Source organism: Mastigoproctus giganteus, chromosome 7 (genome assembly GCF_048544385.1).
Source record: "Mastigoproctus giganteus isolate SK-2022 chromosome 7, ASM4854438v1, whole genome shotgun sequence".
NCBI lineage: Eukaryota > Metazoa > Arthropoda > Arachnida > Uropygi > Thelyphonidae > Mastigoproctus > Mastigoproctus giganteus.
In genome coordinates, this window is record NC_143581.1 from 69746994 (window position 1) to 69774463 (window position 27470).

General features: G+C 38.8%; 1 protein-coding gene across 2 annotated transcripts in view; it reads left to right on the forward strand.

Moving 5' to 3' along the window:
- The window catches only part of LOC150082986 (protein kinase C, brain isozyme-like), a 567705-nt gene that overhangs the window by 245442 nt on the left and 294793 nt on the right, over positions 1–27470 (forward strand). The window lies entirely within an intron of this gene.

Here is a 27470-nt window from a genome sequence, read left to right on the forward strand (position 1 = left end):
TGGTAGACGTCAAGATGATTGCGAGAAAAGATAAAATCACTAAGATTATTGATAAGTAGTTAAAACAGATCGTTTGCAAGAAATAAAATAGGAGTGAATTTCAGAAGGACTGAAGATAAGGAAGTTAAAATGCTATACTTCATCAAAATTTCCTCTGGACATTACCTTTGTACAGCTAATAGCAATTTCCATGTATTGTAATTAGAATAAAACTAATATAATAAGAAAATATACAGCATAAAGTTGAGATTTTATAATCGTTTCGTGTATTATCGTAAATAACTCGCCTCTGTATTGATGTTTTTCGTGCAACATACAGAACGTATAAATTCTGTTTGTACCACAAACAAGTGTCTATGTAAATGTTGCTTTACCGCATCACACTCTAGTTTTCCGGTGAAACTTACTTGAAATGCAAAGTACCGTATCACGGCACTTATATCAAAATAACTGAAATCTCATCTGGAAAGAAAGCCAAGTTAGCAGAATTAAGTATTTTTCAGTCTAGCTGTACTACATTATACTGAGAAAACCGTATCGCCTCCTTTTGAACTCTATTTTCCCGAAAACACAATCCCTAAAGGTTTTTTTTTTTTTTTTTTTGTTTGTTTCCCTTTAGCTTAACTAAGAATATAATGCATTTCTACATACTTTGATAATGCTATATTCAATCCACATATAAAACTAGAAAAATAAGTTTAACATTAATTCTGCGTGACGGTGCCAACAACTACCCTTGAGGCAAGGAAAAAAAAATCTATGTGAATTTACAGGAAATAAAGATTTAAATAAATAAAGATCATGTTACTTATATGGTAAAACAGTACCATATAGTTATGGATTATACATAAGTGTAATCCATAACAAAAGGCTGACTCACTGTCTGTCCAATAACTAAGGATATCACTATCTGCAGATTCCCTGATTTTTGCAAATTTCTCCTCCATTAAATTTATTTAGAGCAGGGAACATTTATCATTAAGAAGGCTCGGCACTCTGTACAGGTTAGACTTGCGGCATCACACTATCTACTTTTTGATTAGAGAAACGTAGAGTATGAACACAACTGTGGCACATACTAAGCACCTGCCTAGATAAATTAAGAGTTAATGCACGACGCTGGCCATAGTCAGTTAACTTCAGGAGAGAGAGAGCTGTATCATTACACGGCCTGAAACTATTGATCACTCTTGCAAAAAACTCAGATAAGGCAAAATTCTATCGTTGAAAAATGATGCAAAACAAGGCTTTCATGTCTTCACTGTAATAATTAGATGAGTTCTAAAAGCCTATTCAATTTGGTTAAAACGCTTAACAAGAAGTGAGAAAGGATCTTTAACGATGGCCATCTTGTAGTTAGGTTAATAATGACAGAAATCATATAAGAGGCCTTCCCTGCAGCGAACCTGAACAAGATCACTAATTATCTATAATAATGGAGTTTATTCCTCCAAGTTTTCGCTTGCTAGGAGCGTACAAAACAAGCTAAATTCTGCAAGGTAAAGAATGCGTTATCCTCATATGGTAACAACTTCATAAAATTCAAGTTAATCCTAACTCTACCAATTTATTATTCATGTAGATCCTTATCTCACAGATCCAGTTCTGAAAATTTAATGGGAGTTACCATTTCTAGCATGTTGTGGAGAGTGCAGCATGAGAGGGTAGCAAAATTGAGGAGCATGAACACGATACTCTAGTTTGCATTATTACTTAATTAATGAATATTACAAATCTTCCAAGGCAGAAACGTACCAGAAAATTGTCGACCCACCCAAAGCTGATTGGGGGCTCTACCTAATGGTATAGATAAGCCTCTTGAAAATATACGTCTCTGCAATGAGTCTGTGGGAAGGTCTTTGGCTGCGGAACCGATATCACGAGAAAAAAGTCAAAAGTGGCGAGAAAAATTAAAAAACGTTTAAAATTCTTTTAGTACTTTACCATAGAGTAATGCAGAAAACTTTCAATTCAAAGCAGCGTTTCCCTAGTTACCCGAATTGCTTATCACATTAACCTAGATCAGAGGATCCCAACCGCAATATCTGGCACAAATGTATGCCACGAGATTTTAAAATAGTATCATCGAAATGATCAAATATATTGTTATGTTTGCGCACTTTTCATTAATAGTAGAAAGTCCAATTAATGCATAAAAACATACATGATTGTACTTACGACTAAAACAGTCATGGCATTCTAGGAATTAGGCATTGTTTTGTAAGTAAATTCTTTTCTTTCTAAGAAAGAGTATCTAACATCTTAGCATTAATTAATCCTGGTATGATGCTTTTAAATTTCTGATGATCAAATAAAAATATTATACTAGGACGGAGAATGATACATTTGCTGGATAAAATTGATATATAAAATATGATACTTTATATGTAAAGACCATCTTGAAAGGTAGTTCAGTCTAGTCGTGTCAGCTGAGTACCACAGCTGAAGAAGAAATGATCTTCCTAAAACGCTTGCATGCTATTCTTAAAACCGGAATTAAAAACACGAAGCATCATAAGTTTCCAGGAAAAATAAGAATATCTGAAGTCGGCTTGGTTAACAAATTAATGCATTCTTCATGAACACCAAATTTTATTTAAACAGCTCTGGATTACAAAACTTAGTGTTGCAATCTTAACGTGCCTTGGTAACTCAACGACAGTTACCAAGTAAACTATTAATCTAGTAATAAATGTCTAGAACAAAACTCATTCACGCTATGCCAAATAGCTGTGTAAATAAATATTATTCCCAAAATCAGCTATTAAAGAAACTACTCTACTTAAATCCGTGCATAAACAAAATCACTATTTACATTATGTACGACAACTGAAATCATCATATACAATAAAAGAATCATACAATTAAAAAATACAGAAAAATTATAAAAATGATTGCATAATTAAAATCAGTGTGTGTATATATATATATATATATATATATATATATATATATATATATATATATATATAACGTTGCGACACACGCAGCTTACCACAATACACGAGGTGTGAAAATAAAGTTCGCGAATTGGTGCAATAAAAAGAACGCAAAGAAAATGAGCTCAAAAATGGCTTTATTTTTATTCTAATTAATCGCTACTTGGCTGATGCACTTATTACACCGTCCTAAAAGTTTCTGAAAAGTCAGCGGTGGCATTTAAAGAGATGGCACTTATATCCCCAACATCCTGAAACCTCTTTCCGTTGAGGGAAGATTTTCACCTTGAGAAAGATAAGGTAGTCCGCCGGTGCTAGATCGGAAGAGAAGGGCGATTGCTTGATCTGTACCATACCATGTTTCGTCAGAAACGTCTTCACAACGAATGCGGAGTAGGTCGGGGCATTGCCGTGCACCGAGAACCGGCTGCCCTGCTCTCAAAACTGCGGCCTCACCTAGGAAATGCCCTTCAGACGTCTTTGAAGCACCTGAATGTAGAATGCAGCATCGACTCTCTTCCTTTCAGGTACAAATTCTTTGTGACTCATACCCATGTCTGCCGAGAAACATGATCAGCATAGCCTTGCTACTGAACTTTTGTAAATGAAATCTTTTGGGCCATGGCGCTTCGTTTCTGGGTTGTACTGAAATACCCAACCCTTATCTCCCATGAGAGTACAGTGCAGGAAATTACGACTGTCTCGACAAGTCCGGATGAAGTCTTCGCATTAAGAAACTCTTCGTTGCTTTTCTTTATCCGTGAGGCTGTACAGCAGACAATTTGCAGAAACCTTCTTTTCCCTAAATCTTCATGCAGAATTTGACGAATCATCTCCTTATTGATATCCAACTCATCAGCCATCATTTTGAGGGTCAAACGACAATTTCTTGTCTCTCAGCCTGTTGGAAGAAGTCTAAGCTACAACTTACCACTTCCGTTTCTTTTAAAACTAATCGAACATCGACGGTCATCAAATGTTCGATTAAGGCCGCTACACACGCTCAGGTAAACCTGTCAGTTATGCCTGCACAGGTCTACCGGACCGTGTTAATGATAAAACTGCACAATTATTTTGACCTGCACAGGCGACCGGAGGAAATATGAAAAATCGAATGATTTTTCATATTTCCTCCGGTGCGGGCAAACCGGAGCGTGTGTAGCGACGTGGCAAGCGCACTGCCAGATTGGGGATTACATAAATTCTATGAAAAAAAATTCACTATAAATTTTCTCGCCGATTAATAAAAAAATTGCCTGGATTAGAAGTAAATTTTAACTTTGAATATCAGTGTCAATAAATATAATTTATAATAGCAGCAATAATAAAATTCATTGCTATATCTTTATTAAATTTTAATAAATCTGGGGGATTTTTCTGAGAATTTCGCTTAAATTATTGTCGAAAATTTAAGATCTTCGTAATTGCTTCCGGTCGCAAGAAATCTGAGTTGCAGTTAATCTCTCGTGCGGTGAAATGACCGTCCTCATAAGTATCTTTTTTTTTTTTTTAACTACTGGAGTAATTAATGAAAGAAGCTCTAAATAAGTTTCTTCATTCATCCGCAAATAATTATGCCAATCTTTAGGGGCCAACCGCAATTCACTTAACAAGTTCACATGTGAATTTAAACTTTTTTTTTTTAATCATTCTTTGCACCATATATTACGTTTTATTTTACATTTAAAACACTTCGTTGCAAATAATTAGCCAACTATTGCTAAAATGTCGTCTGTCCATGCCATAGTCAGCCAACTGAATGAATGGTGACAGGTTTACAGAAGCGTATGGATGCACTATGGGCGTCCGGTAGACCTGTGCAAACGTGACTGCGCAGGCATAACTGACAGGTTTACCTCAACGTGTGTAGTGGCCTTTAGTTCGAAAATAAACGGAATTGGTAAATTGTACAGCACCAGTCCGGAAACGTTATAGCTTCATCTCGTATGTCTTTGTCAACAATTATTCGCATTGGGGGAGCCCTCAAATATTATACCAAGAGAACTGAATATTGCCGTGTCACCACACGGTGGTGTCTGGCGATGGTTTATTTTCATATCATCTGTGTTTGCATGAAATGACGATAGATCTACCGATACCCTTCCCCCACCACCTCCACCTTTTATTCTTTGGATAGACAAATCAGCTTGAGAAACCCAATATAATAACAGAAGCCAGCAATGCAGCAATAAAAAGAAGCCCAATCCGGGGGGCTGTCCCCTGGTGGACCCTGAAAATGCAACAGCTCAGACGAGAAACAGAAGAAGAAAACAATTCCAACGGCCAAGGCGCACCTGGGAGGCCCATGAAGTTGAAGCTCTAAGGGAATTATATAGAGAAGCCAGAAACAGCTACACAAATGCGATCGTTAAGAGCAAACGCAGAGCCTGGGAGACTTTTGTTAGCACAACAGGAAACACCGAACCCTGGCGAGTGGTATACAAGATAGTCACGAATAAACTTCCCAGGGGGGGGGAAGTCATTTCAACCACCCAGACACCACAAGGTGATTATACCACCACGTGGCAACAATCTATAAGCAATATATTGGATGCCATCTTCCCAGAGCCAACACTGCCAGAGCAACTTATCATCTGTCAAGATAATGAAGCTTACTCAGGAGCCACCCTTCACACAGGATGAACTACAGCAAATGGCAACCCAGATAAGAAACAAATGTCCAGGCCTGGACTACTTAGAACCCGAAATTATTAAGAAGACTGGAGATCGTTCGAGACCTCCTCTTACACCTATATAACAGTTGCTTGGCTAAGGGCATCTTCCCCAAAAAATGGAAGACAGCAAAGGTAAAATTAATCCCCAAAAATTCGAACAAACCACCCCACCAGCCAAACTCCTATCGGCCAATAGCCCTACTGCCGGTTGCAAGCAAACTGCTAGAAAGACTACTCGACACAAGGATAAATCAGCATTACCAGACAGCGAAACTCAGAGACATCGCAATATGGATTCAAGCAGGGTTCGTCTACTGTGGAGGCCTTGCGTAACCTGGAATCAGCAGCAAACTGCAATAATAAATATCTATTAGTCATCTCCGTTGACTTCGCTGGGGCGTTCGACACCATTTGGTGGCCGAGCGTCCTGGCAAGACTAAGGCAGATCAACTTAAACTCCATAATTAGGTCATATCTCTCCGAGAGACGCATCATCGTGGAAGCACCTTATGGTAGAGTGAATCGTGATATCCGCAGGGGCTGCCCCCAGGGTTCTGTTCTGGGGCCACTCCTGTGGAACATGGTTCTGGACGGGTTCTTGGCTTTGCACCTGGTGATGTGCGCTCCCAGGCCTTTGCTGATGATTTGGTCTTCACCATTGCTAGAGATAGCAGGGCCCAGCTAGAGGAAAGGCCAATCAGGCAATGCTGAATATTGCAAAACTGGACCAGAACCCGCTGCCTGACGATATCAACAACAAAGACGTCCTCCATCCTGCTAAAAGGCAAGCTTGATATACGTTGTCCGCCACAAATAAAGGAGGGACCTACCACAGTAAAACTAATGACCCAGTTAAAATATTTAGGGGTTATACTGGATGGTAATCTTTCCTTTAAACACCATCTAACTTATATCAGAACCAAAATTAAAAGATACTCTGGATTGGTGGCTAGGATCGCCAGGCGGGACTGGGGGTTAAACCAACGCACCCTGTCATTGTTTTATGAAACTTTTCTACCGATCATCACTTACGCCTCAGCAATATGGTTTCCCAAAACAGCAACTGTGGTAAACCGACGCATCCTTGATGCAATGCAAAGAACCATCCTACGGACAGTTACACGTGCTTTTTTTTTTTTTTTTGTAGTTGTTGGCGCATCAGCTTTTGTGGCCATAATGCACCTCCCAAGGTTTTTTGCAGTACTTTTGATCCAAGCCCGAGGCGGGATTCGAACCCGCGACCTTTGGGTTGCCAGGCAGGCACTTTATCCACCCGGCTAGCCCGGTCGGCACACGTGCTTGTAGAACAACCACTACCCACGCACTGCAGGTCTTGGCCGGGGCTCTCCCCCTTGACTTAGAGATCACGCGCAGGGGAATGAACTACCACATAGAGAAAGGAATACCATGGATATACTGTGGACGTTAATGCACCACGAAAAAATTAAAAGACAAGACTGCAAAAACACCTGATGCAAGTTTGGCAGGAGCGCTGGGCCAATTCAAATAAGGAAAATATCACCAGGAAATTCATTCCGAACATCGACAGGATGTACCCCAGTCCCCCAACTTGGTTTCAACCTGTCTTATACACCACCTATTTACTGACTGGTCACGGGGCCTTTAAAGCCAAGCTGTCAGCGCTGGGAATTGAGGAGGATCCGAGCTGCGCCTGTGGGGGAACTTGAGTGCTGGGAGCACATTATGTACGATTGCACCCATTATGAGGACCTCAGGTGCAGACTGATCACCGCAATACACTACCTCCCCAAGAACTTGAATCACATCTATTGGACTCACTAGAGGAATATAGGGAGCTAAAGGAATATGCGCAAAAACTATTTGGTAGGCGTAAAATACTGATAGCCAGCTACAGAAGAAACAGATAAAAAAAAAAAAAAAAGAGAGAGACACAGAACACGCGTGGAGAGGACTCAAGGAGAACCTCCCTCAGGAACCTGCTCACTACTAATCATCTAAAACCAGCGAACGCAAGAATAACCCCATGGAGATGCGGATCTTCCCATGATGAAGAGAACCACAGCCATTGATAACAGACTAACAACCGACCTGACCAGTGTTCATAGCTGAGGACAAATCTGGATACTAAAGGCTACCGATGACAGAGAAGACCGAAGAAACTATAGAAACTCCAAGTTGCTGCCTTGACGGAGCCATATTGGCTCAAGGCTCTGCACTCACTTGTGCAGTGCAATCCTTTTAATCCCACACCCGGCGGGGGGAGGTGACGGCTTGCTGTCTCCTCTCTTCCCTGCCACACCATTCCTTCCATCTGGTGGGGCATGCCTCACTGAATAATTGGGGGTTACCTACCCTATCGACCCTCTTCTTCCTATTTCATTCCCGACCTGAGCCTTTACACTCCCCTCCCATCATTTCCTCTTGCACAGTGTATAGCCCTACACGTCCAAATTTAAAATACACCAAAAAAATTTCGCCCAACCTTTTAGGCACTTCAGAAACAGGCCTTCAGCGTCGAACCCCTTATTAGCGCTTTAATGTAAGTGAACTAAAATCAACCGCGGTTGTTCCAATTTTATTTTAGGTTCTAGCCACTAAAATCCCAGGAAAGTAAGTGGCAGGACTTTCCAGAGTACAATTGACACACTGGTAACACCCGGCTAGCCTCCACGTGGCGAGGTATGGGCAACGTCAGGTCCCATTAAGCCGGATAAACAATGGGCACAACATATAACACTACACATGACCCATACTTCTAAATCTCTGGCTTTGACAGGGTACTGTCACCGATACATAGAACATTCGCGGAGATGGGAGAAATCCCAGGAGCCGCAAGACCCTCAATAAACCTCATATACCTCTTTGGATCTTTCATTATTTGAAATGTTTAGTAAACGATCCTTAAAAATCCTATCAAGTACAGTCACTGAGAAAAGTGAAAATCTGATCATAATCGCACCCGTTATTTGCATGTCAAGCTTCTCTATAAAGACTGCAATCGTAGCGAGCGAGACATAATTTGAGCTGACTAGAAGTACTAGAAGCCAGCTTTCTTCTAATAATTACAACATGATTACTGTTTTAATTGGCAATTACGTACAGGTCTGAGAACTGGGCGTGGTGGCAAGAAGATATTCAAAGTTGTTCTAGATAAAAACACACGTGTTAGTCGTAGTGCATTAACCAGTGCACTAACTTGTTAAAACAAACAAACAAATAGACCTTTAGAACGCTAAATTTTCAGTTATGGTACACTATCATCCAATCGTCTGAAGTGCCCAAGTATTCTAAACTTTATTTGCATAATTCTGCATTTTATTTGTTGCTTTGAAATATCTAATAACGTAATATTCGAAGTGTAACAAGGGTTTCGATTTTGTTTTATCTGCAATAAATATAACAGAAAAATAAATCCAACAACACAAAAATAAAAGATCCTTCTACGGCATTGTTCTTCTGAATTGGCACCTGTAATCCCTCAACTCTCTTCCAAACCAGTACGAATACATGCCACAACCAGTCAGTATCCATTGTCTACCAAACTCGCAAAGCCAACTTTTTCTCTTAATCATTTATAACTTCAACTTCTCGTTTCTGAAGTAACCTCCCTTCATATGTATTTTCCGAAAATTACCATCTACAGAAATTAATGTCGCCAAATATCTTGTCAGCCTTCGATCCATTTATTGTACTAAGTACCACAGAGTTCGAAAACCTTTCGTGTTTGGAGATTTCATTAAAAAATGTGTTCCTCTCTACAAATAAGACTACTTGCAAAACTTAAGTTTGATACTGAATTTCCCTGATACATGTGTTCAGAGCCACATCTACTAAAATAGGACAAAAATGAAATATTCACAAAAATCTTCATTAGAATTCCATGACTCATGAAGACCATACGGATTAATGCCTCTTCCCACTTCACTATACCTGGCCCTCGTAGATAGCACAGTGATTAAGGTGGCAATGTTTTCGCACCGTATGGAAAAGGTTTGAATCCCATCAAGACATAATCAATAAATAATTTCCATAACGCTAAGTTAGAACGTTTTTTGATTCTCATAGTAAAATCTATTCCCTATGGTTACAACGTCAATCAAGTTTCTATTTCTAGAGTGTCTTATAAAGATCTAGCATTTCATCTAATGGTAGTTTACTATTCACAAGGATACACTGTCTTAAGGTGCACTCCACAGAACAGGCAACTCGACTACAATTTTGCTAGACCTGAAATTTTTTGTGCCAGTCTGATCTCTGGTATCTATTTTAGAGAAAATAAAATTCAATCTCGCACTATTAAGAAAATTCATGCCTTGGATGGAGAAACATCCTTTTATAAGGACAAACACTATTGATTACCTACTGGAATTCCGCCTTCTACCACATGCTAAACGATTTATAGCAAGTCTTCACATTTTTCAAATATCATTTTTTAAATAGTACGCTTTCTCCACCCTGTTTATCGTTTTGAACTTTTCACGTACTTGTTTTAGCATAAATAAACGTTGGCTTTTAAAACATTTTCTTGAATATTAATGAACTAGACCTCAATCATTCCCTTATTCTTAGTGCCTTTATTTCCTCTTGTAGCACCATTAAAGAATACTTTTTTATATATTTTATTTTTAATTTGCTTTAGTGACGATTTGGCTGGCTGTTTACTTAGTGAGTCATTTTTCTTGTATATATTTTTCTTGCTTTAATGTGCGTATATTACTTTGATTTCCTGAAGTTCACTTACATACTGTCATTCTTTCTTTTAATTTATCCTTTTGTATTATTTATGGTTGTTTTTGTAACTCTTAATTATAGTACATTAAGGACTTGCCCAGTACTGCAATATAATAAAACAATTTTAATAGCTCTTTTCATACTGTGGCCAAGTTAATTTGTTTCAAGTAGTGATGAGCTTAATCAAATGTTTAGTAATCGAGAAAGTTCAATAATCAAAAAAAGTGTAGTTCACTACTAATCCAAATAATTGATTATGACCTCTTTGTTATGCCAATCGCTAGTTTCAGGTGAAGGACACAGTCTCACCTGAAACTCGGGTTCTCATTCCACCACGGAATATATGCAACTTACAAATAATAATATACTGATGCTTTACAGCTTTAGTTGATTTCGCGCCAAAACAAAAAACAACCCATCATCACCACATCCATCGAGGCTCGTACCACGAGATATTTGCCAATGATCATTTCATGACTTTTCATGGTAATAACGAAGATCTCTAGTTACTGCTGGTAGGAACTTATTTATACAGCTGGAGTCAGATAATATATTAAATGTATGTGTATCTCTTCAAAAACAATTTGGTATCAAAACAATCGAGACAACCTTTGGGGCGCAATTTTATGTATACAAGCAACGTGCTTGCTCCTTCCTTCCTACTCGTTCTGTTTGGAGGCAGTTCGCAAACACTGTATAACCACAACGCGTCATTTCCCACGCTTCCGTCCAAATCACCTAGGCTGATGCATATCAGCCTACGGGATCGATCTCATTTTTGCAGGTCACCGTGCAAACTTTCCACTTTTCAACGCTGCCACCTGGTGGCATACTCTAATCATAACTGTTTTCAGTAGTAATTTCCCTGAAGCTCCAGATACAGGTAACTTACAAACCCGACCGCCCAAGTGCTATACATTTCGATAAGCTTTCATGATTATCATGAAAATTGCTTCAAAGGTAGGGCTTTTTTTAATCCCTTAGCTAACCGGAAGTGAATATTAATCATTGAAGGTCCGTCAAAACCAGAGACGTAGATTTCCACCAGCTGCACTGCATACGCGAAAATAATTCCAATATATAAAAAAAAAAAAAAGCATTATCAACCCACTGCATGATGGAAGCCTCCTCAACAATTCATGCTGAGGGAAATGGACCATAATCTGCCACGCTGGTCCAGTGCGGGTTGGCAAATTGACCGTATTCAGCAGTCAGGGGCTTGAATCCCGGTCTACTCAAAGAGCGTGTGCTACTGCACTCCCGCTCCTGACCACTCGGCTACGGAGATATATTACTCACTGAAGTCGAAGTACGGAGTTTTTAAAATTAAAGTATCCCTATAGAGGGCTCTGGAGCGAGTTCTAAGGCTCGTACTGAAGAGAAATTTAGACAACGGGTACAACAAAGAATGCACTCGCCATTTATTGGAAAAATAGTTACAAAATTTGTCACCGTATGGCGCGTAACTATGTTAGTTACGATTATGCAAATAAAGTAAGTTATTTTCATAATCGTAAGTTATTCAAGCCGCGCCACAACTCAGCTCTACTGTACTGTAAAAAAGCAAAGCAGTCTCTTCAAAATCATACAGTAGATGTTTTCTTGCACCACAGCGCAATGCCAACAACGTTCCAGGAAAAGGCGCTATTAGTGAAGCTGTACTATCAAAACAGCAACAATGCAGCTGCGGCTATCAGAGAATTCCGGCGTCAGAAGTGCATAAGGGATGGACCTTCAGCAAAATGATGGCGAAATTTGAAGAGACAGGACATCTTGGTGTTCAACCAAGATGGCCTGTCGCTTCAAATTGTCCACATAGAGGTCGAAAACGAGTGGACTCCTTTCGTGTTGAACATGTGGCTATGGCTGTCGTGGATTTATCAAGTCAATCTCCATGTGGTAGCGCAAATGTGCCAGCTGTTTCTCGTGAAGTGGATATGTCCTATTCCCCTGTAAGGCTAGTAACGCGTCAGGTGTTGCGGTACTATCCTTACATGCTATAGCAGCTAAAGCATGGTGATGCAGATATTCGTTTCACATGCGCACTTCAGTTTCTGGCGCGAATGACAGTGGATATTACTTGGCCATGGAACATCCTGTGGAGTGATGAAGTCCACTTCTGTGCTTAAATGGACAAGTGAATACGCAAAACTGTTGCATTTGAGCAACAAAAAACCCTCGAGTTATCCAAGATGTCCCGTTGCATTCTCCAAAAGTGACAGTGTGGTGTAGATTTAAGGCCACATTCATGATTGGGCCATATTGTTTTGAACAGGTAACACCGACTGGACCCCGCACCTTTTCCGTCGCTGGACAGCGATATTATGGCAAATTTCGCAATACCAGAAATTTTCCGACGTTTCATGCTGCAACAACGTGGGTGCCTTCAAGATCCCACATTTATTTAAGGTGGTGCGCCACATCCACCGTTGTCCAAAGATTGCTAAGGCAACACTACAGACGAACGGGTCATCAGCCGTTGTTTCCAGACATCGTGACCACCCCGATCACCGGACCTCACACCATGCAACTTCTGGTTGTGGGGTTTTTTGAAGAACCAGGTGTATCGGGAAGGATCTCAAACTCTGGCAGATCTGAAGGATAGCATTAAACGTCATGTGCTGCTGGCTATTTCAGTTGACATGCTACGTTCTGCTGTAGAAAATGCTGTTCTTCGAATGGAAACTGTTTACCAAAATGGAGGACGCATTGAACAGTTGTAGCACTGTTCAAGCGATTTGTATTGCAACAGCGCCATATAGTGACATCTAGTTCCAATAAATGGCGAGCCCATTCTTTACTGTACCTGTTGTCCAAATTTCTCTTCAGTACGAGCCTTAGAACTCGCTCCAGAGCCTTCTACATAGGGATACTTTAATTTTAACAGCCCTGTAATTAGCAGACATCATTCTCCACTCTCTCGAACGATAGGCTGCTTTCATTTGGTTAGGTGGTATTAAATACGAGTTCAAGGTGAATGAAACTTTTCTAGATTGAAATATCAAAAATATATTATTGAAATATAATATTTTACAAGATGTAACGGTATAAAATTTTTCAATCGTTGTCAAGTAATAACTACTGTAAAACGTAGACGAACACAACATTATCTTCTATACCGTTTTTCTAGCTTCCAAAGAAGCGAAGCACTATTATAATTAGTTATTTAATTATAATAAATTATTTCGATCTCTAAAATATTTTTTAAAAAATCGATTACTGAACTACTAATGATGTAAAAACGGAAATACACAGTAGTTCGTTACGTGAAATAAACAGGCCCACGTCTGCGCATTTCCCAGATTATGAATGTGATTATCCATTTTTTACGCAAAACTGATAATAAACCTCATTTTGCATAATCACCGACACGCTACTTCTCGCAAAACTACAGTTAGAAAACAGCACACTTTTATCATAATTTCAAACAGCCCTCTGTATTTAACACAGTATCACATATAGGACGCGTCTCATCTTCAGCTCAAACTAACCGGTCATAATTTATCTAATAAAAATATATTATAAAGAAATAAAATATAAATAAAACTTATTAGTATGAAATTATTTTTCGTACCAATACGTTTTTTAATATAGATTTATAGATGAAATAAAATTAATGTTCAGTAGCACCAGTACCGTGAAGAAATACTGAAATATCGATTCAGTCACAATCAGTGCAGCCAACGTTTTCAGAATACTGTTATAAAGTACTTTAAGGTGTTATAACTGTATTCTAAAAATGAATACGGTTTTTTTATTATTGGTACATAATCTCTATGTAATCTCTATTACATAGAGATTATTTACCTTATTTGTTTTAATTCTGTCACTTTTTCATACTTTCCTTGAAGAAAACATTAAGCGCAACAGCTTTATTGTACACCATCAGAATCTATTATGATTATGGACCGTTAAAATCATCGATAAATCAGAATAAATTACCACGCCCGAGATGAAAATTTGAGTGTCATTAAGGTTCAGTGTTTTGTTTTTTTTTTAAACTGAGTTCGTGAAGGGCGATTATAATTTGATCAATTTCATTTATATACAGGGTGTTTCAAAAATGGTCAATAATTTAAAGGTGAAAAGTGCAAACTAAATTAAGCAAAAAAAAGTCCCAGTGAACATTGGGCCACAAATGAACCGTTTTCGAGAAATGCACATTTTATGTTAAGATCCGCCACTTACTAGGGGAGCACTAATTTAGAAAAAAGCTGTGAATCCTTTGCTAAGGGTGGTTTTATTAAACATAAGATAATACATTTTTAATTTTTGGTTTCAACACCACAGGATTTTGCAGATGTTACATGATGTTCTTTCTAACGCCATTTCCTCAACATCAGGTGTTATGCTTCAGGCCCTACCTGCTCGTACTCCATGTGCGAAGCGCCCATGTTCTCTAAGGAGTTGATGTACCCTGATGAATGTGCGCCTGTTGGGCTCCCTTTGGCGGGGAAATGGTTCTTGGTACAAACGTGCAGCCTCGCGTGCACTGCCGTTGGCTTTACCATACATGAAGTGCATGTCCGCATCCTCTTCGTTGCTGTAACCTCTTTCCATGTTGACTACCCTTTGACAAGTACTAGTGTGCCTGCTACGTCTCAGAGCATTGCGAGAGGGGGAAAGGGAGAGAATGAGCATAACCTAACCTGTACAGTTCACTTTGTCAGTGGTGGATCCCAATTCTGTACAGTTCACCTTGTCAGTGATGGATCCCAACTAGAAATGTGCAATATCTCGAAAACGATTCACTTAAGGACCTATGTTTACTAGGCTTTTTTTGCATATGTTACAAGTCTGTACAGTTCACCTTTAAATTATTGACAATCACTTTTGAAACACCCTGTATTTTTCCCGTCAAAGAAATCTGGTTTAAGAATACCTGTAAATTCATCTTTTAACATGCACTAAATAACGCAGTATATAATTCATTCATTAGTTTTAAGTGTCTATAGAATCAATCAAGACTCAGTCTGGTTAATGACTATATGAACATAATGAAACTGGTACGTTGACTAATAAATGTTCATAAGAGGGAAAAGGGCTAAATCAGGCCCCCCCACATTGTTTTTTTTTATAAAAACCCCAAACACAAGATGTATTAGAACCTATAGTTCTTAGTATGTGCATGGGTTGGAGGCTCAGAAGACGAAAGAAGATATTTGTTGACATTAGACTTGAACTTCTGTAGACTTTAATTTTCAGGAAATACGTTGAAGAAAGGGTGTTCCAGAAAACAGCAGCTGAATGAATAAACGAGGAAGATGAAAAGTTGGTTCTGTGAGTTTGAAGATGGACAGTAAATGGATGTTGGCGGCACGTGTTCGGACTGTTTTGAAAGAGAGAGCGGGAATTATAGAAGCAATTCAGAAGAATAGTGCCCATGGAAGTGTCTATGGAAAAGGCATGCAGCAGAAAGTACGTCTATGAGGCGGAGAGACTCTGTTAGAGATGAGTCATTAATTAACCTAACTGTCCTCTTCTGAATGGAATCTAGAAGCCTGAAAGAGGTTTTGGGGGCTCCGCTCCAGATGTGGGAACAACATTCCATGGCAGGGCGGATTTGCGATTTGTACAGAGTGAACAGCTGTTTGGAAGAAAAGTAACGCCGAGAGCGAAAGAGAAAACCAAGTTTTTTTTTAGATGCAGAGGAAGCAATATTTGTAGCCGCCGTAGCCTAGCGGTCAGGCGCGCGGGTGCATAAGTACACGTGCCTTGAGTGACCGGGGTTCAAGCCCGTGACTGCTGAATACGGTGCTGTTTCTTGTATTCTGTCTATCTTGTTAACTCCTCTGACCGTTTGGTCGTCCCGGAGTATAAACAGAAAATTTATTTATTTATTTAATGTGCTTGTGCAAGGAGAGATTAGAAGTTAGGGTAATCCCCAAAAGAGATATATCATTTTGCCTAGAAATTGGAGTGTCACCATAGATAAGCATAGGAGCAGAAGAATCCTTTTTGCAAGATATGACAGGATTGAGTTTAAGAAGGATTGAAATCAACTAAGTTGTCTTCGCCCCACTGGAGAATTACCTGAAGATCGGCATTTAAGGAATTGGTAGCGGATATTCGAGCAGGGCAAGGTTTCTAAAAATGGAAAGTGGAATGCAATGTGCTATCATCAGCAAAACTATGAATAGGATTTGTGGTCAATGGAAGAAGGTCATTAATATACAAGAGGAAAAGAGTGGGAGAAAGAACTGAACCTTGGGGGACACTGGCATTAGCGGAGAAGTTAGAACACAGAGAGCCATCTACCATCACCCCCCAGTGAGAGGTCGGAGAGAAAACTGGATAACGTATACCAAAAAACAGTTGGGAAACCATAAGATGGAAGCTTGTTTAGAAGACCTTTATGACAAACAAGATCGAAAGGCTTTGAGACGTCAAGAGCAACTTCTTGTGTTTAACCGAACTTTTCCATTGAATTTGTCGATAAACGGGTAACAAGCCAGAATATGCGTATGTAGAGCGTCGTTAGCCCACGATGTTAACCGGATTCCCACTATGTCCGATGGATGAGCTTACTTAAGTGTCAATAACTTTACCACTGAGTAATGCCCTTCTGTTAGGCCAGCTTTTTAGTGAAGGCCGACAATTGAAGAAATTCAAAGGCCTTCTCGATCGCTACCTAAAAGAGGACGGAACAGCACATAAGGGTGGCAAAAGCCTCCGGCTTTTCTTGCACTGCATGGATAATACTAATAGCCCAATTCTTTAACCTCATGTGTGCTAAGTTAGTAAATACACAAAGATTTGGAGTTGCGCTATTCCTACTGAATGTGGTTCATATGGCCTCGAAGTTTCCTGATATATTTGCCTGATATCTAGCTACTAGCAGCTTGGTATTAGAAAGGTTAAATGATGCAAAAAGCTGACTTTTTCTGCGGCAGAAATAATATAATACAAAATAATAAAAATGAAACAATCTAGTCCCATTCACACAACGTTAACATCCAATTCTGCTTTGAGCTTAGCCATACTCGCTTCCTCTGCCCCATTGGGAGGAAATTTGTTTTGGTGTTCAACAACTGTTGTATACAGGTGAACTTCATCCTGTTCAGTTTTTCCCTGAGATTGTATATAAGTAACACCTGGTCCTTATCTCGCCTACAAGGGAGAACAAATATTCCTCATTCAATTTAGTCATCCCATTCAGCACTATACATCTCAGTCAAATCTTCCCACAGTTGTCTACTTTGTCAAACTGAAGTCCACGACTTTTAAATGGTTCTTTTTATATTCATTGATATATACTCATCGCTAATCTAGTCGCCCTTTTGAGGCCTTTCTAGAAGTTTATATCATTCTTTAAGTGCTGCCTCTACACCCGAATACAGAATTCTGTCTGCAGTATTAATTAATATTAGACGATGCTTCTGCCACGTCTGCAATCTCTAAAGTCATGAAGGGTTCGAGGTGTACATGGAGTCGACCTATTCTCTCCGGTTGCGTTTCATATGCTAACCAAATCTCAATTAAGCAAATGGAGTTATATTGAGATAGTAATATGATTGTGTATCGAGGGTAGTTTACTGCTAATACTGTATACATTTTGGTAGCGACATTTAAGAGAGTCACTATGGCCTATCAGTAAGGGGCGTTCATTAATTTTTATGCCTCAGTTGCTGTCATTCGATAGAATGAAGACGAAGTTCAGTTTCTGTATGTTCTTTTAACTTTCTTCGTTTTCGGGCAATAGTATCAAGTACTTTCAATCTATTACATGTAATAATGGGTACATAGGAGGGTAGCCTTGTTTTTAAAGGTTGTTCACTAAAAACAGGGTATACTTTAGCTGCCCACTTTACTTGAAATATTTTCATATTTAACCACTTAAACTCCTACTGAAAATCGAGCAGGCTTCGAGGTACTATTCAATAATTTAAAGGTACAATAGTTTTGTGCCTTAAAATCATTTTTTTTTGAAACACATGGTGCAACAGTTTCGCACCGCTGTTCTGTCCTTAAGTGATTTGTACTTGTTTTTACATTTTAATTAGTCTCCCATAGTTGCCAACATTTGGCTTTAGAAAAAACTGGGGATCGAGTAACTGTAAGCAAGCAAGATTTTTTTTTGGCCAAAACAGGCAGAAAAAGAGTAGTTCTTCGAGGATGGGGAAGCACGAGACTTTTGGAAAGGAAGTTTTTCAGTAGTCAGCACTGCACTAGAAACTATGCATTTTATACATAAAAAAAACAGCGACAGGAATCTTTATCAGTACAGTATGTTTCCAGGCATTAACGATGACCTAAGAATCTTATTTTCCTGTAGATTTCTCGTTAGTTCATCTTTTAGATGTCAGCTGATCATGACCGCTTTAAAAAAGAAGAAACTCTTTCGCAGACTTCACTCTCTTCAGAAATGTTGAGTCAAAACCCTGTTTATAACAATGACATCCCTGTGTAGTTCGCTGTCAAAGGCATTTTTCTCAAGCTTCACCAAAAAAATATCCGAAGTCTGTTTCAAACCCCCCCCCCATTTGGATATTCCATTTCATTCAGCAGTGCTACGAAGAATTGTTAAAATTCCAAACATGACTTAGAATAATGTCACATATCAAGCTTCTCTGTGCGCTTGTCAGTTCTCCTACCAAGGCCCACTGTACATAAATTCTGTAATTTTTTCATAACAGTTTCTAGTTGGGTTCTCTCATCAAAACTGATAAACATCTGTTCTTTATTTTAATGACACTGGAAGCGTGTCGTGGTTAGTACAAGTATTAGAAACTTTATCACAATTTCATAATACGCTTCCAGTTAACAAAACATGTGATACCACCGAAATTATAAGAATATTACTTTTCTTCTTCTTCTTTTTTTTCTTTTCTTCTTTTCTTTTCTTCTTTTTCTTTTTTCTTCTTTCTTCTTTTTCTTTTTTTTCCTTCTTTTTCTTTTTTTTTTTTTTCAATAGAAATTTGTGCAAAATGTATCGGAACGCTAAGGACTGTTTTCAGAGAGGTCCTTTTCTCTACATATTGCACAAATTTCCATTGAAAAAAAAAATGTTCTTGCAATCATGAATATGTTTGAACGTGTAAGGGGGCATGAGAATTTTTAAATTTTTCGATATTTAAAACCAGAATGCTTCGAGCTTAAATTTAAAAATTAAATTGATCAACTGGGTCGGCCCAGCTGAATTCGAGAACTGTCTGTTAGTTTCACCAAAAGTGACTAACACCCAGGGAAAAATATTATCGTAAATGATCGAATAAATATGAAAAATAACCCCCCTCCCAACCAAAAAAAGCGATTTCGCTTCGTTCATTCGTTCGCAGTTATAGTACCCTCCGGGGATAGTCCCTTCAAAAACGCTGTAATGGGAGGCGAGTATGTTTGTGTAAAACGGTCCTTAAGCCTGAGCTCATAATGCTAAGTGTGTTCACGGGTCGATTTTCATGTTTTGACGGCTGAAAAACCGAAATGACTCATGCCAAAAATCCTGCGCCCATCGTCTGAGATAGATTAACTACAGCATCGAATGAAGAGGACTTTACAAATTCCTCTAGTCGTCGACTGGAGGATTCAGACTAACAAAACTGCATTCACTTGAATATCAAACAGCTCACAGGTTATTTCACATCACTAAATTGTCTTGTTCAATATAATTCTTATTGACATGAATACAATGCTTCTAGGGCCTCTGCACACACATTCACATTACGCTACAGTTTGATTTTATTATTTATGCTGGCTTGCGAGCTACTGTCGCTACCGATGTTGAGTAGGAGATAAAAGGTTCATCATATTAAACAATAATGAACTGCGATTTCGCACTTCTGCTCTAATGAAGCAAATCAACGGTATTTTGTTTTGCAGTGCGGTTTCCAGTGGAAAGAGAAAGTACCCCATCATAAAATGAGTCTGGTGAGCATCTGCTCTTACGTTTGTTAAAAGCACAAAAAACTGTAATACCTCTTTTCTTTTAACAAAAGCAAGCATTACGAGAAATTGAAATTTATAAAACTTCAGCAGCACTATATACTGTATTCATGTGTTGATTTGTGTACAGAAGTGTATGCCCACGGACCCATTTGCATGTTATGCGGATGAAAAATGACTAACGGGGAACACTCTACTCCTTTAACTTGAAATCAGTTAAGTCCCCAACTGAAGAGGACTATAAAAATTCCTCCAGTCTTCGCTAGGAATCAAACCCCAGACCTCTTGAAGCAACTGACATACAATGATTTATCGCGAGGACTAAACTACTGCGAAGTAGGCCTACGATAATAACTAGCACTGCTGATTATCAAAAAAAAAAAAAAAAAAAAATGGCGAACAGGTGTTGAATGGAGTCGATGACTTTGCTGACTGAGCTGTGGTCTAAATCTTGCCAGACTTGCCATAAATTACGGACTTATTCTTGATAATGATTGATAACTGCTGGGTAAAGGAAAACTCGGTCCAGTCTAATCTACAATTCACCTCCCCCGCAACTGAATTCATGCCTCCTAGTCTAGTAACATTTTAGTCTCCGAAAGCATATTTTTCTTTCCATCAGTTTACTGTGCTCTTCCCTCTCAAAGTGTAAACCTCAACACATATTCAATCTCTGTACAACACATATTCAACAATCTTTCCTCATATTGGAGCTGTTTAGCCAATCTCACGAGGAAATGTTGCCCGTTTCGATAACTTTCCATGGATCATCATTTCGTTAGGTATGGCCCCCATATTTTTTACATAATTATTTTAACCTTCCCCAGGCGTAACCCATATCCGTTTATGCTCATTGTTTTTGCAGAAGCGTGCTGATTTTCGTGTGAAGTGAGCTGAAAACCCGGAATAACTCACGGGTAACCGTACTCCCCCGAGATCGGTTAATTACAGCTTTGATTGAAGAGTACTTTGGAAATTCCCCCAGTCGTAGACGGTCTCCACCCCAGACCTCTCCAAACTGGTGACAAGTGGCGAAACCACTGTATTATCACGGAGGACGCCATACTTAGTGCGATCTCTCAATTACCTTACACAATGGAATTATAACCCCTTTACTCAGTGTTCGAAAAACTACACGACACTATGGGTCCTCCTTGTTGCCTGTCTACACAAGACAGAGAATTATATATCTGTGTGTATCAGAACCCCCAAATCCCCTTCTTCCTTGGCCATTTTTAATTCAACCCCTCGCAGTATATAAGTTAATTTGTGGAAATTTCTCAAATTAATTTGTGTTATTTCTTTATTTTTTAGCATAAAGCTAAACGTGCATAGGCAAATTAAAATCGCCTAATCAAGCTGAGAGTGTCCCTCTTCACCTGAGCTTCTTTTTTTTTTTTTTTTTCATTAAGTTATTGTAGTATAGCGCCATCCCTCCCACGCTAGGTTATATAAAAGAATTTCGATAATCCTCCTCAGAGGAGAATCTATATGAGAGAAGGACGTCGTTATCCCTCTCTATAAAGCGACGGTCAGACCATACCTGGAATATTGTATCCCGGTCTGGAGTCTGCATTTAAGGAACGAAACTTCGAGAGAAGTTGAATAGATACCATAGTTATAATTATATTTATTACAACTGGTGAGCTGTAATAAATAAATTATATTTATTTATTACAGCTAGTGAGTGCGATAAGAACCAGAGAGCACAAGGTATTTCTTGAGCGGCATGATGCGTAGATAACCTGTGTCGTTTGAAGATAAAGCACTCAAAACTTACGTTGGTACTCTTTATTTCCGAAATGGAAATGTGTACATAATGGGATCAAACGTTTCGTAGTATTTTCTTACAACTTCTTCAGTGACATTTGCCTTTGAGATATCACTGTCAGAAAAGGATAGGAAAATTGAATAGGATATAGCAAAATTCATCACACCCTATAACCAATTTCCACTGTTCTATGAACCAATTACGGCGTTCACTGCACTGGACGAAGTAAGACAGTTGATTGCTTTTGATATCTGGCTTATGCGCCGCCGCTACCGCTTTCCTAAGAAAACCGAAGCTGTGGAACCTTGTACGTAGTGTATTAGTATAGATCTCGACGCCTTAAACATCCTAGTTGATGTTTTGGAGGATATCTATCGAGATTATCATATAGCCTTCCGAGTACCTCCTGGTCGCGTGTAGTGATTTTTCCGTAATTTTCCTGTGATGCTGTTTGGTTGCACCTTATAGCAACGCCAGACTGTGATATCCACTTTAAAACTCCTCTAAAATGTCAGCTCGACTCAATGTGCCATAACGAGAACTTGCATAGCTCACACGCCTCCTTATATACCGGCCATGTTTATCCGAGAAAGGCCAATGGGCTCTAAAAACTGGGTATCCATGTAATGTATTCCAATGTGTCTGACCGCGGAAGGGGCAACTTGCCTGCGAACTGACTGGATTTGATTTCTTTAAATATATCGAATATTAGAAAGATACGCCGGAATATAAAAAAATTAAATAATTTTAAAAATCATTTCATACGTGGAGAAAATGATTTCAAGTTAATCTTCCTAATTTACTACAATAAGGGGAACTGCAGTTAAAAAAAAAAACCTCAAAAGTTTTAGAGTAAATCAGCAGCATATTTATAACTGGCATAAACGAATTACAAAACTTTTCCAGCAGTTTTCTTGTCCTTGGGAAGTCTTGGCGCTTTGACTGCTCAGGCCATAGTGCTACAGTTCTTACAGTCTGTACAAATGTGTCTCCACGGGCAGATATGAATATTGTAAAATACTGAAAAATCCACAGGGGGAACTCTACTCCCTCTTCCCAGATCAGCCCCAGTTTGAAAAGGTCTTCAGGAATTCCCTCAGTCTTCGACTGAGTTCTAACCCAGACCTTCCCAGTGATGTAGTGACTCGGTTATGAAACCACCATACTGCCATGGATGCCAGCAATTATGTGCGTCTTTGTTTTCGATACTACAACAGCATCGAAATTTTGTTAAATACCTTTTAATACAGATGATATAACATCGCATACTGTAATTACTGTCACCGAAACTTTTACATTTCAGTTTAAATCCATTTAAACTTAAAATTATTTAACACAGCATTTTTTCACTCGGAAGTTTATTCATAACGAGATTAATTTACTAATTCTTTTAAACTGTTTCAAGAATTAATGTCAGACAAGTCTGTAACTTTCGTCTTCCAATTATATAAAATAAATGTTTACTGTGAATCTATGTAATCAGGTTTCTCAGAATAATTAACACTTATTATATGGATACCTTTATGCTTTCTAACTAGTTTTAAAAAATTTATAAGCTAAAATGTCAGATTATACCGCATTCGAAGTTTGCTGTTCAGTATTATATTTCTACCATTAACATATTTCCGTTTCTAGTTGACGTATGCAACTGTTGTATATTTGTCGTATGAATAAATAAATTAAAAAAAAAAAAAATCCTTGAAGCCGTATTTCCAAGCAGTAACTTCCAAGTATTTGAAAGTTCGATTTGTTTTTATTCATCAGTGTTATCTAGGCGGCTCTATAATAAGGTACCCCGGAAGTATTCGAACACAAGCACTGTACTTTCCAATGAAACGGAACACGGAGTAGTTAGATGGCTTCCTCTTTTCACTTTACTTATACCAGCATCCAAGTTGCCTTTCCACTCGCTTTATTCAGCGCTATTTTTGTTCCCAGCTCCTTTCTTACATATTAATTTTTTTATGCTGTTCTGTTTATATTTTTCCCATTCACACTGGCATCCTTACTAGGATCCTTTCTCTTCTTTCACCAGTTCCCTACTGCATACGTGTATAACTACACGATTATACTATTTGAGCTTTGTGACATTTTTGCATTTCATTTTCAGTGCAACACTAAGCCTCTTGTCGCATATCGTTTTACATTTCAGTAAACGTTTTATCTATGTTCTTAGAATGTTTTGGCACAGATTTTTTCCCTGTAACGTTCTTCTCGCGTGTCTGAGTTCCTGCATTACTAGTAATCTTCAGAGCAGCTTCACCTGACGTTTGAAGTCACTATTTCTGATTCATTTGCAAAAAAGATATTATGGCCTGTTTTTGTTAACCCTAATATTAAATGTTAAACCTAACAATTTTCGACTATTTCTCATTTTTGAAATAATTTATCTGTGTCTATTGCTTTCGTTATAATGACCGATCCAGCAACAATTCCAGAATATCGTGAATAGAATAGTCTGTGAATCCCTGGCCTTCTTCAGGCCATGAAGAGATTTTACAACAGTACTGTTCAAATCTACCTCGTTGAACAATAAAGAGTATTATTATTATTATTATTTTTTTTTGTTTAGGATCCCCTCCAGGTTAGCTAATGTTCTCTTTTCGTAAATTTTGTTATTACGAAGAAAGTATCTTATATAAAAAAAAAAAAAAAAATACTTGTCTCAACTAAAAATAACTTAATGATCCTTGCATAAATAATCCTATTAAAGTATTAGCCACTCTGCCCACAGGAAATAATAAAATACAACTTAGTGAGAATTTAAGGTCATAAGGAGGGATCTTATTGTTTGCAGTGGGCCTAACTCGTGGCGTTATTTTGGTCTGTGATTCCGCTTTAGTGTCTCACTTTAAATTTAAATTCTGGTTTCATATTGGAGTCATTCCCAAATATCACCCATGATGTTTTTATGAATTTGTTATTCCGTTTTCATTTTTGTGAAAATCCGTTTATTCAAAATATCCAAAACAGTAATCAATATATATTCAAAAAATCCAAAGTATGGTAATTCAAAGCAAAAAACACTGTGCTGCTTTAGTTCTTAATTATTCCATTTTTATTTTAATCAAGCTCAGTTCAGTTTCGCAGAATTGAGTAAAGTTTAGCTCAACTTTGTGTACTGTACTTGATTAATGAACAGTATTACGCTGTTCTGATGAGAGAGTCTATAACTATGGTTAGTGTCATTGTATTAGTATAGTAGTTGCTCCTTCGCCAAACGGATACCCAGAAATGAATCTATCTCCAGTCTGGATCGCTAGGCCTTCGGGCAGTAATTACAGCTGGTACAGCAGTTAGTAGAAATATCAGGTTTCCTTATTGATGGCAACCGTAAACTGGGAAGATTTTTCCAGGTGTGTAAAAAAAAAGGGGGGGGATTCCTACTGTCCCTGGCACAAAACTAGAAAATTTAGACTACAGGGAACCTCGCCACAATCCCTAAGGAGAGAACTTGGTGGAAGCCACTGTCCTAACACAATCAAAAACTGGAAATTGCGCGATAATACACACGACGCTCGCTTGGAATAATAGTGGACATAAAAGCTATCCGCGTCAGCCAGGCGTATTCTTAAGGAAAGTTTCAAAATTTCGTTAAAACTTCTCTTTAAAGAACGCACAGCAGGAAGAGGGGGGAGGCTACTCAGCCGTCTGATGCAGTGGATCGAGTTGCACCTCTCTATTCCAGCATGAAACGATTGAGAGTAGCTCGGGTAACTTTCTTTCAAACCAATTCGTTTCCTACAGGATTCTTATTAAAGACGGTTGTTTCCGCCTGTGCAGCTAAAATTCAAATAGATGTTTACTCGTAAAATTTATCCTATCCAGCAGGGCCATTTGGAGACAGCTCCAGCGATTATATCACACTTTCTCTGTGCCAGTTTGAGCAGATCTGGGGACCTATACAGTTTGCTCGCAAATAGGTCGAAACCCAAGTGATCGCAGTGCATTCCAAAGCGCCAATCCGCTCAATTCCTAGAATTGCAGCAGGGTAAAGCTAGCAAGAGTTTGTGCTAAAATGGGAGAACCCAGTACCAAATAGAGTAAACGGTGGGCGAAGCTTTAGGCAACACCGCTGTCCAGTCTAATAGCTCTCAGGAGGAGTAGTGGCATGCGATGCAAGAAAGCAAGTGCATGAGCTTAAGCAGCATCAGCCAAAAAAAAAAAAAAAAAAAAATCACACCATTCCCTCCAAATGCCTGTCCAGTTCCTCCTTAAATTTATTTAACCTATCAACTTCCACAACGACAGATGGAAGTTTGTTTCAGCAATTAACCATCCGCTGGCTAAAGGCACATTTCCGCACATCTATTCTACAGCTGTCTTTTCTTAATTTGAATTTATGCCCCCTTAGATTCGTAATCTGAACAAGTGGAAGGATCCCATCAGAATTCAGCGTGCTCAACCCATTCAAGGCCTTATACACCTCAATCAGATCACCGCGCAGGTGCCTAGTCTCCAGCCAATTTGCAGAACTTAAGCCTCTCTTGGTAAGAGGGATGCCTTCATTCCCCTCACCAAGCTTGTTGTCCTTCTCTGTACACGCTCAAGCAAATCTACATCCTTCCTAAAATGAGGCCTCCAGACCTGTACGCAGTACTCAAGGCGTGGCCTGACCAGTGCCTTATACAAAGGGACAATCACCTCCTTTTCCCTGCTAGCAAAATTCCTGTATATCATTGCCAAAACCCCATGACCTGCCCTGGCAGCCTGTCTGCATTGCTCAGAAAACTTCATATCTGACTGCACAATTACTTCCAGCTCTTTCATTTTCTACCACGTTAAGTGTAGTACCACACAGTTGGTAAGTTTCTCTGGGGTTACTTCTACCCATATTCAGTACTTTGCATTTGTCACGGTTAAACTTCAGTTGCCACTTCTTAGCCCATCTGCTCAAATTTTCTAGATCCTGTTGCAGTAGCACACTGCCATTACTGTCATTAACAACCCTGCCAAACTTTGTATCATATGCAAACTTCGACACTAAGCCTGATATACCTTCATCAATATTATTGATAAATATACAAAACAACAGTGGACCCAACACCGAACCCTGTGGGACTCCACTAATAACATTAGTCCACGAAGAGCAGCACCCATCGATTACAACCCTCTGTCTTCTCCCACTCAACCATCCTTTTATCCATTGTAGCAACTTACCCTTAATACCATTCTGCTCCAATTTGTACAATAGTCTTCTATGCGCAACAGTGTCAAAAGCTTTCCTGAAATCCAAATATATGATATCAAAATTATTTTTTGCATCCAGTTCCTTTGTAACCACCTCATAATATCCTATCAAATTTGTCAGACAAGACTTTCCCTTAACTAACCCATGCTGTGTCTGAATTATTGCTGCAGCCTTGTCTAGATGATCCTGCAATGCATCTTTAACCAGTGACTCCATTATTTTACCCGGAACAGAAGTTAAACTAACTGGTCTGTAATTACTCGTGTCACCCTTCGTCCCCCTTTGTGAATTGGGGATAC